This window comes from Apium graveolens, chromosome 9 (genome assembly GCF_009905375.1).
Source record: "Apium graveolens cultivar Ventura chromosome 9, ASM990537v1, whole genome shotgun sequence".
Taxonomy (NCBI): domain Eukaryota; kingdom Viridiplantae; phylum Streptophyta; class Magnoliopsida; order Apiales; family Apiaceae; genus Apium; species Apium graveolens.
In genome coordinates this window covers 62,623,409-62,633,581 of record NC_133655.1, presented here as the reverse complement: position 1 = coordinate 62,633,581, position 10,173 = coordinate 62,623,409, and positions in this window count along the sequence as shown.

Here is a 10,173-nt window from a genome sequence, read left to right as displayed (position 1 = left end):
TAGTTGGCATACATATCTTTACAGGTTCATCAACTTTTGCCTTACCCTTGAATCTAGGATCAACTTCCACCTGTGATTTGGACTTGGCCTTAGATGCCTCAGTATCTGTCCTCTATTTGATCACAATGCCCTTAGGCTTAGGTGGTTTCCTTACATTGACTTGAGCTTTAGACTTTGACTTAGATTTGTCATTTTCAGCTTTCAGTCTAATCTCTTCTTCCTTCAGACTCTCAATATTTATGCCTGGATTGTCCTTTAGGAATAGCCTTTTAGAGATCTCTTCATCAAGTTTCAAAGTTTGTTCATCAGAACTTATCCTTTTACCAGTATCAGAACTTGTTCTTTGACTTGTAGTTCTGGTTTTGCTTGACAAAGAACCCCTGCCTTAACTTAGACCTCTACTCCTTTCAGAGTTTCCCTGGTCTTCATTATCATCATCCTTACCCTTCAGTGGTTGATCAGATTTGCATTTGACTTAATTACTTTTTCCCCCATTTTGGCATCATCTGGTAGAAGCAGGGAGACAAGCAATTCCACAGAGTTTTGGATTTTATTGAGTTGGTCTTGTTGAGCAGCTTGATTTTTTAAAATATCAGATAGTTGAGCTTGTTGTGGTTCTTGAGTCTTTTCTATATACCCAATGCGGTCAAAGGATGGCTAAAAAAACCTTTTCTTGTCCAATTTGACAATCATGTCTTGCTGAATCAGTGTTTCTTGAATTTTGTTCACCTTGGCTTGAGTTATTGAGTGTTGACCTTGAAGGTTCATGGTACTTGTAGGATTTTATACATCACAGAAGCATGGTAAAACAATTTCTTAATATAAAATCCATATAAATGCATACAAATCGTGAATAAATCGAGGGATCGATTACCAACCTTTAATAGTGATCCAAGAACGATGAACGGAGATCCCTAGCAGCTGCTCCTCAAGTGTGAAGCACTCCACCGGTATCCACCAAGAGATCAAAATAATGGAGGGAGGAAGAGGTTGAGAGAATTAGTTGCCTCCTTCCCTTTTTCTACTTTAGAATTAGGGTTTGTATTTGGGTTGAGGCAAATACGGTTTATAATAGTACATTTATAAGCAAAATTTTCAGCTGAAAATTTTCCCAAAAATATTATTATTATTAACCCTTTAATTGATTATTCTTACTAACCAATTAACTAATAATTAAAACACCTTTTAATCATTAATCCCTTTTTTAAACACTTTAGAAAAATAATTCTCTCATTTGATTTAATTTTCAAAATTAAATTCTTAATTAATAATATTAAGAACTTTTCTTAATTAATTTATAATTAATTAAATCTCATTTAATCAATTATTAAATTTGCAGATTAATTATTTATTTCACAAATAAATAATTACCAGCCATTATTAATTAATTCCTCCACCATTAAATCATTCTCTTTTATGGTGTGACCCTGTAGGTTCAATATTAAGCCGGTAGTAGAAATAAATAATAATAATAAAACAACTTTATCATTATTTATATAAATTCTCTAATTTATTAAATATGATTAATTAATAAATTAATCATATTTATTCTACATCGTGAGGGATACTTCTCAGCATATCGTGATTATCCGGATAATACGAATTCACTGCTTAGAATACCAAGAACCTATTCAGTGAATAGTTACAGTACAATTAATTCCTTCTACCCTGCAATGTCATGATTTAATACAAGGCATGGAACTCGTGTCAAGCCTATATTATTTAATCAGACGCTTTCCCGTTCACTATGCTTAGTTCTAATTAATGTGAATTAGAAACTCCTTTTTAATTTCATTCACTCTGGCCAGAGATTCCTGAACTAGCATAAGTGGATCAGCATTGAACATTCTCTTCCTTCACTGGAAGGGGTAGATCCTTTATTGATCATACATTATCTTCGTGTACAAATTCCTACACCCAGTAGAGCCCTTATTATTGTCCCTAGAGACTAAAAACTAAACCAAAGTATAGTTCAGTGTACACAAGATGATTATGATGACCTCAAGTCTAAGGATACTTGTACAACTATCACTATGTGAACATCTGCTGACACGTGAGTGAACTCCATCAGTTGTTCAGCTGTGTGAGTCATGTTCAGTGAACTTATTCTATAATAAGCACCTACATACTAGCTATAGTGTCACCACACAAATGTCTATGAGAACAGACATCCTTCATAACGAAGCAAGCATAGTATGTACCGATCTTTGCGGATTACTAATTACCAATTAGTAATCCTACGACCAGGAAATATTTAAGTTCAGAGTTATCGTCTTTTAGGTCTCATTATTATGATCTCATCATAATCCATTAAAAAGCTTTACTCTAAACTATGATATATCTTATTTAAATACTTAAATAGATAAAGCCCGCAATAAAACCAAAACAAGTCTTTTATTAATATCAATGAAATCAAAACAGATTACATAAAAGTTATTCCTAAATCATCATACATGATTGGACTTAAGACACATCTCTTTCAGTCTCCCACTTGTACTAAAGCCAATCACTCCGGTATCTAATACCCATCTTGTCTTTTTCACGATCAAAGTGACTTTGAGAAAGTGGCTTTGTTAAAGGGTCTGCTATGTTGTTATGTGTGTCAACTCTCTTGATGTTGACATCTCCTCTTTCAACAATCTCCCTAATCAGATGAAAGCGTCGCAAAACATTTCCTATAAGAAGTATGTCATCCACATACAATACAAGAAATGTTACCATGCTCCCACTAACCTTCTTGTAGACACATGGTTCATCTATGTTTTTGATAAAACCAAACTCTTTGATTGTCTCATCAAAACGGATGTTCCATCTGTGAGAAGCTTGCTTTAAACCATATATGGTTCGCAGCAGCTTACACACTAGGTGTTCATTTCTCTTGGAAAGAAAACCCTCTGGCTGTGTCATATACACTTCCTCTTCAAGTTCCCCATTGAAGAAGGCCGTTTTCACGTCCATTTTCCAGATCTCATAGTCGTAGTAAGCAGCAATCGCAAGCAAAATCCAAATTGATTTTAATAGGGCTACATGCGAAAAAGTTTCATCAAAGTAAATCCCTTGCCTTTGTTTGAATCCTTTTGCCACGAGCCTGGCCTTGTAGGTCTCCACCTGGCCATCTGCTCCAATCTTTCTTTTGTATACCCACTTGCACCCAATAGTCTTAACACCTTCAGGCGCCTCAACCAGAGTCCATACTTGGTTGGTATACATAGATTCTATTTCGGATTTCATGGCACTATGCCATTTCTCTGAGTCAACACTACTCATAGCCTCATTATAGGTCACAGGGTCGTCAATATCAATGATTGACAACTCATTATCATTCTCAATGTCAAGGCCATAATACCTCTCAGGTGGGCGAGACACTCTCCCTGACCTACGAATGGGCTGTTCCACAAAAGGTTGTTCAGTCTGAACAGGTGTGTCCACTTGATCCGTGGTAGTTTGTGCTTCTTGAACTTCATCAAGTTCAATTTTGCTCCCACCGTTTCCTTCAAGGATAAACTGCTTTTCCAAGAAGGTAGCATGTCTGGAGACAAAAACCCGATGATCGGTGTAAAAGTAATACCCCAAAGTCTCTTTAGGATATCCCACAAAATTACATTTTACGGATCGAGATTCCAGCTTATCTGGGTCAACTTTCTTGACATAAGCTGGACATCCCCAAATCTTAACGTGTTTAAGACTCGGTTTCCTTTCTTTCCATATCTCATATGGAGTTTGAGGAACAGATTTGGAAGGCACCTTATTTAGTAAATATGCTGAGGTTTCCAATGCATAACCCCATAGGAATACTGGAAGATTCGCATAGCTCATCATGGACCGAACCATGTCTAACAAAGTTCAATTTCTCCTTTCAGATACCCCATTCAACTGTGGAGTATATGGAGGAGTCCACCGGGAGACTATACCATTTTCTTTGAGATAATCTAGAAACTCTCCATTCAAGTATTCACCACCTCGATCTGATTGAAGAGTTATAATACTATGTTTGGTTTGTTTCTCCACTTCATGCTTATATTCTTTGAACTTTTCAAAGGCTTCATACTTGTGTTTCATCAAATACACATATTCGAATCTAGATCGATCATCTATGAATGTAATGAAGTATGAAAATCCACCCATGGCTTGCGTAGACATTGGTCCACATACATCTGTGTGTACCAATCCTAGTAAATCTGCAGCCCTCTCTCCATATCCACTAAATGGAGATTTGGTCATTTTACCCAATAGACAAGACTCACATATAGGATATGATTCAAAATCAAAGGAGTCAAGTAACCCTTCCTTATGCAATGTCCGTAGTCTATTTTCACTAATATGACCAAGTCTGCAGTGCCACAAGAAAGTGAGATTTTCATCATCCCTTTTTCTTTTATTAGTATGTTTAATTTGTAGTAAATTATACTCTACGTCACATACATACAGACCATTGTTTAAAATACCACTTCCATAAAGAACGTTATCTCTAAGAATTGAACATTTATTATTCTGAATAACAAACGAAAATCCAGCCAAGTCTAACATGGGAATATAAATAATATTCCTCACAATCAAGGGCACAAAATAATAATTATTTAAAACAATAGTCTTGCCCGTAGGCATATGTAAATGAAATGATCCTACAGCTTCAGCAGCAACTCTTGCTCCATTTCCCATCCGTAGAATCACCTCCTCTTCTTCAAGAGTCCTACTTCTCCTTAGTCCCTGCAACGAATTGTAAATATGAGAACCACAGGCGGTATCTAATACCCAAGTAGAAATTTGATTTAGTGACATATTAACTTCGATCATGAACATACCTGAATCAGAAGCGGTAGTTTCACTACCCTTCTTCTTCTTCAATTCTGTGAGGTAAACCTTGCAGTTCCTCTTCCAGTGCCCCACCTTGTTACAGTGAAAGCAAACAGCTTTGCTCTTAGGGTCTTCAGCTTTTGGTGGAACCGGCTTTTTCTCACCTATTTTCTTCTTCTTGGAAGGGTTCTTCTTCCTTTTCTTAGGATTGGAACCTTCACCAATTAGAAGAACAGAACTCTTCTTAGGGGGAAAATTCGATTCTGCAGTCTTCATCATGTTATGGAATTCAGGCAGGCTGACATCTAGCTTATTCATGTGAAAGTTCACAATAAACTGTGAGAACGAACTCAGAAGTGATTGCAAGACCAAGTCTTGGCTCAGCTCCCCATCCATGGCAAAACCAAGTTGTCCAAGATGTTCAATCAAATTGATCATCTTAAGTACATGATCATTCATAGATGATCCCTCAGACATCCTACAATCGAACAACTCCTTCGATATCTCATATCGAGCTTTCCTCCCTGCCACATCATACAACTCTTGTAGATGCATAAGGATAGTGTGAGCATCCATATGCTCATGCTACTTCTGTAGCTCAATGTTCATGGAAGCTAGCATGATGCATTGAGCAACATTTGCATCATCTATCCACTTACGATACATAACATGTTCATCATTATGTGCATCACTAGCAGGTTCAGTAGGCTTAGGTGAGTCAAGCACATATTCCAGCTTCTCAACCCTGAGAACAATTCTCAAGTTTCGAAGCCAGTCAGTAAAATTAGGACCAGTCAACTTGTGAGCATCTAGTATGCTCCGGAGTGATAGTGCAGAAGACATAACATATATAGTAAATCTGTAAATGATGAACACATAACAACATTTAGCAAATATTCAATTTCATTTCAAAACACTATATGAATCGGGTCTTTATTCATAAGTGGCTCCCACTAGTTTATCTAATTTATACAACTCCTAAGTGAAAATTAAGCATTCATAATGCTAGTGGGAATAGGGATCCTACATTCCATCACACAACCTCGGCTGTAGCATGAAACGTCATGTGATGTTCAATAGGCAGACAACTCTTGTTAATTATATCTTATGTTATTCCCTAATAAAACTTTAGCCTCTTGAATAATTGAGTCACGGCTGTAGCACGACAAACTCAATATTCTAAGTCAAGTCTAACCCAACATTTCGTACAATTGAATCAGTCTCCAACGGCCCACGGCTGTAGCACGTAATGACCTTTAGATTCTAATTTAATGTACACATCTCTATGTAATAGACAAGTATTTCTTATTTCGAAATCAAAGCCCTCGGCTGTAGCACGAAATGACAATGATTTAAAAATAAGAACCACTTTCTACCATGTTGGAAGGCTATGACCGACACAAGCCCGTTGTGTCATTGGCCAATTACTACTTGATATTATTTAATTTTAGAGGGATTATATTACGTTACAATCATAATCATATTATAAAGAGATTCTTCCTTTTAAATTAAATATTTCAAATCAATAATCGATAATCAGATGATTCCCAGATTGGGGGAGCATTGTCAAGAGGCGTCACTTAATACCCCTTTCTTACAGATAGAAATCTGTTGTTGACAGAATCATCCTTTCTCTCAATATTGAAAATTCATATTCAATTACGTGTTTCATAAACACAAGAATCTCATGATTGTATTCATAATATTTTTATTAAGGTCATGAAACAATTTCACTCTACTAGATTGTCTAACATACGTCTTATGTTAATTAAGTTCACCTAAATCTATCATCGCATGATAAGTTAAGCATATATCACATATATAAGCATGAATAAACGTAAAGGTAGGCATGTTAAATCATGAAGCATATTAGTCTAAGCATTATACATCTCTATGTATCACATGAAGCATTTAAAAGTAATTAAAACAGTTAAAAACAGCTTTAATACACTATTGTTAGCTATAAACAGTCCGAAACAATTTCAGAAAATACAATATAATATACCATTAGATGTGTCTCGAAAAGACGAATCCAACGACACCAAGCACCCCCCAATTTGACAAACCACGCGCCCTCACGCGCCCCGAGAAGCTCATCCACGCGCCCCACGCGCACACGCACTGTCAGGCGCGTGTCTGACAGTCTGCCACGCGCCCCCACGCGCACACGCGCCTCACGCGCATGACGTCATCTGATGACGTCAGCACAAGTGCTGACCGTTGACCGCACGTGTCTGAAACGTGCCGCGCGTGACACACGAGCGCGTGAGCCCCATCACCATCAGTGTTGTGTCCTCTAATTCCCAGCAAACAAATATATATATACAACAGATTGCAAATATATATACATTTAATTACGAATTTTTTATTAAAACAACTTCAAAAAATCATAATAATTAACCCACACATCAGAAAATTATGAAAAAAATACCCAGACGATCTACAACACTTATAGAACACAGATCTACAGTCAAAACAATTTTGAAAAATAATTTCTAATCAATCATTATTAATCCATGATATAACTTGCAAAAATCATAATAAATTCATACAAGATCATAAAATTCTGAAATTTTTATCACAGATCTATATGCATACAACCTACGTTTTGATACCATTGTAGGATTTTATACATCACAGAAGCATGGTAAAATATTTTCTTGATATAAAATTCATATAAACACATACAAATCGTGAATAAATCGAGGGATCGATTACTAACCTTTAATAGCAGTTGCTCCTCAAGTGTGAAGCACTCCACCGGTATCCACCAAGCGATCAAAATAATGGAGGGAAGAAGAGGTTGAGAGAATTAGTTGCCTCCCTCTCTTTTTCTACTTTAGAATTAGGGTTTGTATTTGGGTTGAGGCAAATAGGGTTTATAATAGTATATTTATAGGCAAAATTTTCAACTGAAAATTTTCCCATAAATATTATTATTATTAACCCATTAATTGATTATTCTTACTAACCAACTAACTAATAATTAAAACACCTTTTAATCATTAATCCCTTTTTCTAAACACTTTAGAAAAATAATTCTCTCACTTGATTTAATTTCCAAAATTAAATTCTTAATTAATAATATTAAGAAATTTTCTTAATTAATTTATAATTAATTAAATCTCATTTAATCAATTATTAAATTTGCTAATTAATTATTTATTTCACAAATAAATAATTACCAGCCAATATTAATTAATTCCTCCACCATTAAATCATTCTCTTTTATGGTGTGACCCTGTAGGTTCAATATTAAGCCAGTAGTAGAAATAAATAATAATAAAACTATTTTATCATTATTTATATAAATTCTCTAATTTATTAAATATGATTAATTAATAAATTAATCATGTTTATTCTCTTCCAATGAAGGAAGAGAATGTTCAATGCTGATCCACTTATGCTAGTTCAGGAATCTCAGGCCAGAGTGAATGAAATTAGAAAGGAGTTTTTAATTCACATTAATTAGAACTAAGCATAATGAATGGGAAAGCATATGATTAAATAAGATAGGTTTGACACGAGTTCCATGCCTTGTATTAAATCATGACATTGCAGGGTAGAAGGAATTAATTGTACGGTAACTATTCACTGAATAGGTTCTTGGTATTCTAAGCAGTGAATTCGTATTATCCGGATAGTCGCGATGGGGTAGATCCTTTATTGATCATACACTATCTTCGTGTACAAATTCCTACACCCAGTAGAACCTTTATTATTGTCCCTAGAGACTAAAAACTAAACCAAAGTATAGTTCAGTGTACACAAGATGACTATGATGACCTCAAGTCTAAGGATACTTGTACAACTATCACTATGTGAACTTCTGCTGATACGTGAGTGAACTCCATCAGTTGTTCAGTTGTGTGAGTCATGTTCAGTGAACTTATTCTATAATAAGCACCTACATACTAGCTATAGTGTCACCACACAAATGTCTATGAGAACATACATCCTTCATAATGAAGCAAGCATAGTATGTACCAATCTTTGCGGATTACTAATTACCAGTTAGTAATCCTACGACCATGAAATATTTAAGTTCAGAGTTATCGTCTTTTAGGTCTCATTATTATGATCTCATCATAATCCATTAAAAAGCTTTACTCTAAAATATGTTATATCTTATTTAAACACTTAAATAGATAAAGCCCGCAATAAAACCAAAACAAGTCTTTTATTAATATCAATGAAATCAAAACAGATTACATAAAAGTTATTCCTAAATCATCATACATGATTGGACTTAGGACACATATCTTTCAGTACTCAATGCAGTAACTCTGAGCTGTGCTTTGAAGTCATTATTCATCAGCATCTCATCAGTTTTAGCCAGGTGCTCAACAAGAATTTTTGCAGGAGGAACAAAATAAACTTTGTTCCACTCCTTGATCCATTCCCTTCCTCTATTAGTTTCACTCCAAGGTACTGGTGCATCCTCTCTCATAAACTTGTTAATCAAATCAGCTTATTAACTGTTTGTAGAGGTGCATGTCCTGAAGGACCAGCTGCATCAGCATTTTCATTTGTAGCAACTTCACCAGTGTTTTCTGCATTTATTTCAACAGAACTTGCAGAATCTTCAGTATCAGCATCTTGTGATAGAATAACTGTATGTGAAGCAATAGAAGATTCATCTGCATTGACATCAGCATCTAGCAGTGGAGTTGTTGGTGGAGTGTGTTGAGAAATGGTTGGAGCTTCCAAGTATAGAACCTCAGGCACATTCAAGTTGTGAATATCTATTTCAGCACTTGTACCTGGATTATCAGCATGTACTTGATCAATGATAGGAGACACATGAGGTGTAGGGATATATTCTTGAGTATTCTCTGGCTCTTGAATAGGAGATTGGTAAGCTTCAGTAAAGTCTGGTTCAGTAGTAGGAAGAGATTCAATCACAATTGGGTCTTTTGAGATCAGAGAATCCTGACCTCCTTCCTCAGCTGCTGCTTCCATTCCTTCATCAGAGATTGATGATTCTATAGCCCTCCTTGCTCTTTGCTTTTTAAGTCTCTTAGCTGATGGAGAGACTCTGGGAGCTTCACCATCAGAGTTTAGCTTTCTAAGCCTTTTTAGGGGCCTAGAACTCCCAGTTTTTTGAGCTTTCTGAGAAGAAACTTTCTCAGCTACTTCAGTAATAGGTTCTGATGGTTGAACCTATACCTCATCATCAGACTCATCTCTTAAAATCATCTTCCTTCTTTTCTATTGTGACTGCGGTACTGTCTTAGTCCTCTTTGCTCTAGAAGGAGAAGGCTTCACTTGATTATGTGTTGATGGTTGTGGTTGCTGTGTTTGATTAATGGTTGGTTCTGATGGCTGTTGTATGTTGGTGGGTTGGACATCAGGATATAGCAATGAATAGGTATCATA